Source organism: Arachis ipaensis, chromosome B8 (assembly GCF_059453495.1).
Source record: "Arachis ipaensis isolate K30076 ecotype BB chromosome B8, ASM5945349v1, whole genome shotgun sequence".
In the NCBI taxonomy this organism is placed as follows: Eukaryota; Viridiplantae; Streptophyta; class Magnoliopsida; order Fabales; family Fabaceae; genus Arachis; species Arachis ipaensis.
In genome coordinates this window covers 63309499-63318318 of record NC_142443.1, presented here as the reverse complement: position 1 = coordinate 63318318, position 8820 = coordinate 63309499, and the positions used below count along the sequence as shown (strand labels likewise).

At 38.5% G+C, this 8820-nt stretch overlaps 1 non-coding gene across 1 annotated transcript; it reads left to right on the top strand.

Annotated features, from left to right (window-relative positions):
* Positions 1–1636: 1636 nt before the first annotated feature.
* On the top strand, positions 1637–1740 carry LOC148548339 (small nucleolar RNA R71). Its single transcript, XR_015897355.1, has one exon. It is a non-coding gene; the product is annotated as a small nucleolar RNA R71 (small nucleolar RNA).
* The last annotated feature ends 7080 nt before the right edge of the window (positions 1741–8820 follow it).

Sequence of the window (8820 nt, the reverse complement as noted above, 5' to 3'; positions counted from 1 at the left end):
ATTCCCAACACCAAACTTAGAGTTTGGCTAAGGCCTCCCAACCCCAAACTTAGAGTTTGACTGTGGGGGCTTTAGTTGACTCTGTACTGAGAGAGGCTTACTGTGCCTCTTTTCCATGTTTACAGAGGGATGACCTTGAGTTTTAAACACAAGAGAATCCTCATTCAATTGAAGGACTAGTTCACCTCTGTCAACATCAATCACAGCTCTTGCTGTGGCTAGGAAGGGTCTTCCAAGGATGATGGATTCATCCTCATCCTTCCCAGTATCTAGGATTAAGAAATCAGCAGGGATGTAAAGGCCTTCAACCTTTACTAACACGTCCTCTACCTGTCCATAAGCCTCTTTTCTTGAATTGTCTGCCATCTCTAATGAGATTCTAGCAGCTTGCACCTCAAAGATTCTTAGTTTCTCCATTACAGAGAGTGGCATGAGGTTTATTCCTGACCCAAGGTCACATAGAGCCTTCTCAAAGGTCATGGTACCTATGGTACAAGGTATTAGGAACTTTCCAGGATCCTGTTTCTTCTGAGGCAATCTCAGTTGATCCAATGCATTTAGTTCATTGGTGAACAGGGGAGGTTCATCACCCCAAGTCTCTTTACCAAATAAGTTGGCATTCAACTTCATGATTGCACCAAGAAACTTGGCAACTTGCTCTTCAGTAACATCCTCATTCTCTTCAGAAGAAGAATACTCATCAGAGCTCATGAAGGGCGTAAGGAGGTTTAATGGAATCTCTATGGTCTCTAGATGAGCCTCAGAGTCCTTTGGTTCCTCAAAGAGAAACTCCTTGTTGATAACTGGACGTCCCAGGAGGTCTTCCTCCTTGGGATTCACGTCCTCCCCTTCCTTCTTGGATTCGGCCATGATGGTTATATCAATGTCCTTGCACTCTGATTTTGGATTTTCTTCTGTATTGCTTGGGAGAGCATTAGGAGGGGTTTCAGTGATCTTCTTACTCAGCTGGCCCACTTGTGCCTCCCAATTTCTAATGGAGGACCTTGTTTCATTCATGAAACTTAGAGTGGCCTTAGATAGATCAGAGACTAAGTTTGCTAAATTAGAGGTATTTTGTTCAGAGTTCTCTGTCTGTTGCTGAGTGGATGATGGAAAAGGCTTGCTATTGCTAAACCTGTTTCTTCCACCATTATTAAAGCCTTATTAAGGCTTTTGTTGATCCTTCCATGAGAGATTTGGGTGATTTCTCCATGAGGGATTATAGGTGTTTCCATATGGTTCACCCATGTAATTCACCTCTGCTATTGCAGGGTTCTCAGGATCATGAGCTTCTTCTTCAGAAGATGCCTCTTGAGTACTGTTGGATGCAGCTTGCATTCCATTCAGACTCTGAGAAATTATATTGACTTGTTGAGTCAATATTTTATTCAGAGCCAATATGGCATTCAGAGTATCAATTTCAAGAACTCCCTTCTTTTGAGGAGTCCCATTACTCACAGGATTCCTCTCAGAAGTGTACATGAACTGGTTATTAGCAACCATGTCAATGATTTCTTGAGCTTCTGCAGGCATTTTCTTTAGGTGAATGGATCCACCTACAGAAGTATCCAATGACATCTTAGCTAATTCAGACAGACCATCATAGAATTTATCCAGGATGGTCCATTCTGAAAGTATGTCAGAAGGACACTTTTTGGTCAGTTCCTTGTATCTCTCCCAAGCTCCATAGAGGGATTCACCTTCTTTCTGTCTGAAGGTTTGAACATCCACTCTAAGCTTACTCAGCTTTTGAGGAGGAAAGAACTTGGCTAAGAAAGCCTTGACCAGCTTATCCCAAGAGTTCAGGCTATCCTTAGGTTGAGAGTCTAACCATATTCTAGCTCTGTCTCTTACAGCAAAAGGGAAAAGCATGAGCCTGTAGACTTCAGGATCTACTCCATTAGTCTTAACAATATCACAGATCTGCAAGAATTCAGTTAAGAACTGAAAAGGATCTTCAGATGGAAGTCCATGAAACTTGTAGTTTTGTTGCATCAGAGAAACTAATTGAGGTTTCAGCTCAAAATTGTTTGCTCCAATGGCAGGAATGGAGATGCTTCTTCCATGTAAATTGGAATTAGGTAAAGTAAAGTCACCAAGCATCCTCCTTGCATTATTATTATTTTCGGTTGCCATCTCCTCTTCCTGTTCGAAAATTCCTGTAAGGTTGTCTCTGGATTGTTGTATTTTAGCTTCTCTTAGTTTTCTTTTCAGAGTCCTTTCAGGTTCAGGATCTGCTTCAACAAGAATGTTCTTGTCCTTGCTCCTGCTCATATGACAAAGAAGGGAATAACAAAGAAAATATGGAATCCTCTATGTCACAGTATAGAGATTCCTTTGTGTGAGTAGAAGAAGAAAAGAATGTAATGTAAAGAAAGAGAAGGGAGGAGAATCCAAACACAAGGGTGAGGGGAGCAGAGATATGAGATGAAGAGAAGTGTTAGTAAATGAATAAATAAATAGAAGAAGAAGGGAGGTGAGAAAATTCGAAAAATAAAAATTAAATTTTAAAGTTAAATTTCGAAAATAGTTTTTGAAAAAGGTTAGTAGTTTTCGAAAATTAGGAATGAAATAAAATTAAAATAAAAAATTGAAATAATTAGTTAATTAAAAAGAAATTTTGAAAAAGAAGGAAGGGATTTTCGAAAATTAAAGGTAAAAAGTTAGTTGGGCAGTTTTACTAAAGATAATAATCAAATAAAAAGTTAAGTGGTTAGTTGAAAGAGATTTGAAATTCAATTTTTAAAAGATAAGAAGATAAGAAGTTAGAAAAGGTATTTGAAAAAGATAAGACAAAAAGATATTTTTGAAAAGATATGATTGAAATTAGTTTTGAAAAAGATTTGATTTTTAAAATCACAATTAATGACTTGATTCACAAGAAATCACAAGATGTGATTCTAGAACTTAAAGTTTGAATCTTTCTTAACAAGTAAGTAACAAACTTGAAATTTTTGAATCAAAACATTAATTGTTGATGATATTTTCGAAAATACAATGTGAAATTAAGAAAAATATTTTTAAAAAATATTTTTAAAATTTTCGAAAATAAATAAGAAAAATAAAAAAGATTTGATTTTTGAAAAAGATTTTGAAAAAGATAAGATTTTTAAATTGAAAATTTGATTTGACTCATAAGAAACAATTGAATTTTAAAATTTTTGAAAAAAGTCAATCCAAATTTTCGAAATTTATGAGAGAAAAAAGGAAAGATATTTTTTTGATTTTTGAATTTTTTATGATGAAAGAGAAAAACAAAAAAAATGACTCACAACATGAAAATTATGAATCAAAACACATGACGCATGCAAGAACACTATGAATGTCAAGATGAACACCAAGAACACTTTGAATGTCAAGATGAACATCAAGAACTTATTTTTGAAAAATTTTCAAGAAAAGAAAATATGCAAGACACCAAACTTAGAAATTTTTCATGCATAGACACTATGAATGCAAGAATGCATATGAAAAACAAGAAAAGACACAAAACCCGAAAATATGAAGATCAAACAAGAAGACTGGCCAAGAACAACTTGAAAATCATGAAGAACACTATGAATGCATGAATTTTCGAAAAATGCATAAATTTTTTAGAAAAAATGCAATTGACACCAAACTTAAAAATTGACTCAAGATTCAAACAAGAAACACAAAATATTTTTTATTTTTATGATTTTATAATTTTTTTTTTATTTTTTTCGAAAATTAATGTGAAAAAGAAAAATAAAGATTCCAAAATTTTTAATATGAATTCCAGGAATCTTGCACTCTCAGTCTAAAGCTCCAATCTGAGGGTTAGACATGGCTTAATAGCCAGCCAAGCTTTAGTATGCTATTACATACATTGAAGTGATTAGTTGAATCCTCAGTCCAAAGGAATTTAGACATGGCTTTACAGCCAGCCAGGATTCAACAAATCATCATGAAACACTAGAATTCATTCTTAAAAATTCTGAAGAAAAATATATTTTATTTTTTTGAAAATATTTTTTTTTTGAATATTAATTGGGAAAAATGAAAAAGAAGAAAACATTTTTGAAAACTTTTTGAAAATAAAATAAGAAGAAAATTACCCAATCTGAGCAAGACGATGAACCGTCAGTTGTCCAAACTCGAACAATCCCCGGCAACGGCGCCAAAAACTTGGTGCACGAAGTTGTGATCCCTGGTAATGGCTCCAAAAACTTGGTGCACTAATCTTAATTCATAATTTGTCACAACTTCGATACAACTAACCAGCAAGTGCACTGGGTCGTCCAAGTAATAAAACCTTACGTGAGTAAGGGTCGATCCCACGGAGATTGTCGGCTTGAAGCAAGCTATGGTCACCTTGTAAATCTCAGTCAGGCGGATATCAAATGGTTATGGAGTTTTCGAATAATAATAATAAATAAACAGAAAATAAAGATAGAAATACTTATGTAATTCATTGGTGAGAATTTCAGATAAGTGTATAGAGATGCTTTCGTTCCTCTGAACCTCTGCTTTCCTGCTGTCTTCATCCAATCCTTCCTACTCTTTTCCATGGCAAGCTGTATATAGGGCATCACCGTTGTCAATGGCTACATCCCATCCTCTCTGTGAAAAAGGTCCAAATGCTCTGTCACGGCACGACTAATCATCTGGAGGTTCTCGATCATACTGGAATAGGGTTCACCCTCCTTTTGCGTCTATCACTATGCCCAGCACTCGCGAGTTTGAAGTTCGTCACAGCCATCCCTTCCCAGATCCTACTCGGAATACCACAGAAAAGGTTTAGACTTTCCGGATCTCAGGAATGGCCATCCATGGGTTCTAACTTATACCACGAAGATTCTAATATCTCAGACTCGGTCCTCTGCATTAGATATCTAAGAGATACTCATTCTAGCTTGTTTGCATGTAGAACGGAAGTGTTTGTCAGGCACGCGTTCATAAGTGAGAATGATGATGAGCGTCACATAATCATCACATTCATCATGTTCTTGGGTGCGAATGGATATCTTAGAAGCGGAATAAGTTGAATTGAATATAAAACAGTAGTACTTTGCATTAAATCATGAGGAACAGCAGAGCTTCACACCTTAATCTATGGAGTGCAGAAACTCTACCGTTGAAAAATACATAAGTGAAAGGTTCAGGCATGGCCAAATGGCCAGCCCCCATGATCTAAGAACTAGACGTCCCAAGATGATCCGAAGATAATCCAAAGATGTAAATACAATAGTAAAAAGTCCTATTTATATTAAACTAGCTACTAGGGTTTACAGAAGTAAGTAATTGATGCATAAATCCACTTCCGGGGCCCACTTGGTGTGTGCTTGGGCTGAGCTTGAAGTTTACACGTGCAGAGGCTTCTTTTGGAGTTGAACGCCAAGTTGTAACGTGTTTTTGGCGTTCAACTCTGGTTCGTGATGTGTTTCTGGCGTTTAACTCCAGACTACAGCATAGAACTGGCGTTAAACGCCCTTTTGCATCGACTAAACTTGGGCAAAGTATGGACTATTATATATTTCTGGAAAGCCCTGGATGTCTACTTTCCAACGCAATTGGAAGCGCGCCAGTTTGAGTTCTGTAGCTCTAGAAAATCCACTTTGAGTGCAGGGATGTCAGAATCCAACAGCATCAGCAGTCCTTCTTCAACCTCTGAATCTGATTTTTGCTCAAGTCCCTCAATTTCAGCCAGAAAATACATGAAATCATAGAAAAACACACAAACTCATAGTAAAGTCCAGAAATGTGAATTTAACATAAAAACTAATAAAAACATCCCTAAAAGTAACTAGATCCTACTAAAAACATACTAAAAACAATGCCAAAAAGCGTATAAATTATCTGCTCATCACATATGCAATTGACTCTTTGCCTTATTAATAGTGAACTTTATATAAACAAATAAAATCAAGAATAGGGCAAAACAACAGAAAAAGTTTTGCCAATGGCTGGGTTGCCTCCCAGCAAGCGCTTCTTTATTGTCTTTAGCTGGACCTTGCTGAGCTTTTAATCTAGCTTCAGCCTTGAGCACTCTTGCTCAACATTGCCTTCAAGATAGTGCTTGATTCTCTGTCCATTAACAATGAACTTCTTATCAAAATCAATGTCTGGAAGTTCCACATAACCATATGGCGATACACTTGTAATCATATATGGTCCCCTCCACCGGGATTTCAGTTTCCCGGGGAATAGCCAGAGCTTAGAGTTAAACAGCAGAACCTTTTATCCTGGTTCAAAGATTCTAGATCACAGCTTTCTGTCATGCCACCCTTTTTATTTCTCTTTATAAAGTTTGGCATTTTCGAAAGCAGTGAATCTGAATTCCTCTAGCTCATTCAGCTGGAGCAATCTTTTTTCTCTAGCTAGTTTGGCATCAAAGTTCAGGAATTTGGTTGCCCAGTAGGCCTTGTATTCCAGTTCCACGGGCAAATGACAGGCCTTACCATACACAAGCTGGTATGGAGAGGTTCCTATAGGAGTCTTGAATGCTGTTCTGTAAGCTCACAGAGCATCATCTAACCCTCTTGCCCAATCCTTTCTACGAGTACTGATAGTCCGTTCCAGTATTCTTTTTAGTTCTCTATTAGAGACTTCAGCTTGCCCATTTGTCTGTGGATGATATGGAGTGGCCACCTTGTGGCTAATCCCATACTGGACCATGGCAGAGTAAAGCTGTTTGTTGCAGAAGTGAGTGCCCCCATCACTGATTAGTACTCTAGGGACACCAAACCTGCTAAAGATATGTTTTTGGAGGAACTTCAGAACTGTTTTAGTATCATTAGTATGTGTGGCAATGGCCTCTACCCATTTTGATACATAATCGACTGCCACCAGAATATAAGTGTTTGAGTATGATGGTGGGAAAGGCCCCATGAAGTCAATTCCCCATACATCAAACAACTTAATCTCCAAGATCCCTTGTTGAGGCATGGCGTAACCATGAGGCAGATTACCAGCTCTCTGGCAACTGTCACGGTTATGTACAAACTCTCGGGAATCTCTATAGAGGGTAGGCCAGTAGAAGCCACATTGGAGGACCTTGGTGCCTGTTCGCTCACCTCCGAAATGGCCTCCATATTGTGATCCATGGCAATGCCATAAGATCCTCTGTGCTTCTTCTCTAGGCACACACCTACGGATTATTCCGTCTGCACATCTCTTAAAGAGATAGGGTTCATCCCACAAGTAGTACTTTGCATCAGTAATTAATTTTTTCTTTTGTTGCCTGCTGTACTCCTTGGGTATGAACCTTGCAGCTTTATAGTTTGCAATGTCTGCAAACCATGGTGTTTCCTGAATGGCAAACAAATGCTCATCCGGAAAGGTTTCAGAGATCTCAATAGAGGGAAAGGACGCCCCTTCTACTGGCTCTATCCAGGACAGATGGTCAGCCACTTGGTTTTCTGTCCCTTTTCTGTCTCTTATTTCTATATCAAACTCCTGCAGAAGCAACATCCATCTTATGAGCCTGGGTTTTGAATCCTGCTTTGTGAGTAGATATTTAAGAGCAACATGGTCAGTGTACACAATCACTTTTGATCCTACCAAGTATGATCTAAACTTGTCAATGGCATAGACCACTGCAAGTAATTCCTTTTCTGTGGTTGTGTAATTTTTTTGGGCATCATTTAAAACACGGCTAGCATAATAAATGACATGCAGAAGCTTGTCATGCCTCTGCCCCAGTACTGCATCAATGGCGTGATCACTGGCATCACACATTAATTCGAATGGTAATGTCTAGTCTGGTGCAGAGATAACTGGTGCTGTGACCAGCTTAGCTTTCAGAGTTTCAAATTCCTGCAGACACTCTGTGTCAAACACAAATGGCGTGTCAGCAGCTAGCAGGTTGCTTAGAGGTTTTGCAATTTTTGAAAAATCTTTTATAAACCTCCTATAGAATCCTGCATGCCCCAGAAAGCTTCTGATTGCCTTAACATTGGCAGGTGGTGGTAATTTTTCAATTACTTCTATTTTAGCTTGATCCACCTCTATTCCCTTGTTTGAAATTTTATGTCCAAGGACAATCCCTTCAGTCACCATAAAGTGACATTTTTCCCAGTTTAAAACTAGGTTGGTCTCTTGGCATCTTTTCAAAACCAGTGTCAGGTGATCAAGACAGGAGCTGAATGAGTCTCCATATACTAAGAAGTCATCCATGAAGACTTCCAGAAAATTTTCCACCATATCAGAGAAAATAGAGAGCATGCATCTCTGAAAGGTTGCAGGCGCATTACACAGCCCAAATGGCATCCTTCTGTAAGCAAACACTCCAGATGGACATGTGAATGCTGTTTTCTCTTAATCCTGGGGATCTACTGCAATTTGGTTGTAGCCTGAATAGCCATCCAAAAAGCAGTAGTAATCATGACCTGCTAGCCTTTCTAGCATCTGGTCTATGAATGGTAAAGGAAAATGATCCTTTCTCGTGGCAGTATTGAGCCTTCTGTAGTCAATACACATGCGCCACCCTGTAACTATTCTTGTAGGAACCAATTCATTTTTTTCATTATGAATCACTGTCATGCCTCCCTTTTTTGGGACGACTTGGACAGGGCTCACCTAGGGGCTATCAGAAATAGGATAAATAATCCCAGCCTCCAGTAATTTGGCGACCTCTTTCTACACCACTTCCTTCATGGCTGGATTCAGCCGCCTCTGTGGTTGAACCACTGGCTTAGCATCATCCTCCAATAGGATCTTGTGCATGCATCTAGCTGGGCTTATGCCCTTAAGGTCACCTATGGACCACCCAAGAGCTGTCTTGTGTGTCCTTAGCACCTGAATTAGTGCTTCCTCTTCCTGTGGATTTAAAGCAGAGCTTATGATCACTGGAAAAGTGTC